We start from the raw sequence: 1071 nt of genomic DNA on the forward strand, positions 1-1071 counted from the left end.
GCTGACACGACAATGTGCTAGATGCTGCTCATCCAGAGTGTTGGTGCCCACGTGCCCTTACCCACTGTAGGACTTCCCTCCTGACACCCTGCTTGTTCCATTAGTTCCCAACTCTCTGAGACCACTTCAGTTGAGTACAATTTGGTTGCCACAACAATTCTGCAGGACATACTATCTCCATTTCACAGACTAGCAGCAGAGGCACAGAGGGGTTTTAAAGGACTTGCCAAGAGTGCAAGTCTAGATGCTGGTGACGCCAATAGGAAAGCGCAGGCACAGCAGCATCTCGCTACTGAACTGCACAAGGGACTCAACATTCCTTCAGGCCCATTAATCCTGGGCTCAGGTCTTCACAGACAAGGCTGATGAGGAGGCTTCATCATGTCTCTGATGTGTTCAGAAGATACTCAGTGCTGATTGACAAGTCCCCAGATATACTGTCATCCCCCCAGGATGCTGCAGCCAATACTACAGTAATATTACGACTAACTTCAAAGTGCTAAGCATTTTGCCATAACATCTGATGTTACTCAGTTTTCAAGGTCAGGAAAGTAAGAAGCAAACCATTTAAGATCACAGAGTAAGTCAGAGAGAGGAAGCCAGGCTGTTCGGTCCCTTAGCAAAATGGCTCTCCTCTTGGGCACAGGCAGGATATTGAACTAATGGTTTTGTTGACATCTGAGAATCACTTTTACCGGTCTGTAAAAAAATATTGGTTGCTATAAAAATTCAGAAACATAAGTCGGGAATGTTCTGCAGAAGAAACTCCCTAGTGATATGTTTACAGCAGATCACTAAACAAGTAAATGTACATTGGCTCGGTGACTATTCACCCACACCAGCATGGAAAAATAAGTAAATAAGAAGGAGCAGTGGTCTTCGATCTCATTTCCCACCACTTTATAAGTTTGTCTGCCTACTGCTGTAACATCACGTTAAAGGAATTTTTTTTATTATTAAATCATAGCTGTGTACATTAATATTGTCATGGGGTACAGTGTGCTGTTTTTATATACAATTTGAAATATTTTCATCCAACTGGTTAACAGCTTTCATGTCATTTTCTTAGTT

The sequence above is a fragment of the Otolemur garnettii genome, unplaced genomic scaffold (genome assembly GCF_000181295.1).
Source record: "Otolemur garnettii isolate 467f Iridium unplaced genomic scaffold, OtoGar3 scaffold00090, whole genome shotgun sequence".
NCBI classification, from domain to species: domain Eukaryota; kingdom Metazoa; phylum Chordata; class Mammalia; order Primates; family Galagidae; genus Otolemur; species Otolemur garnettii.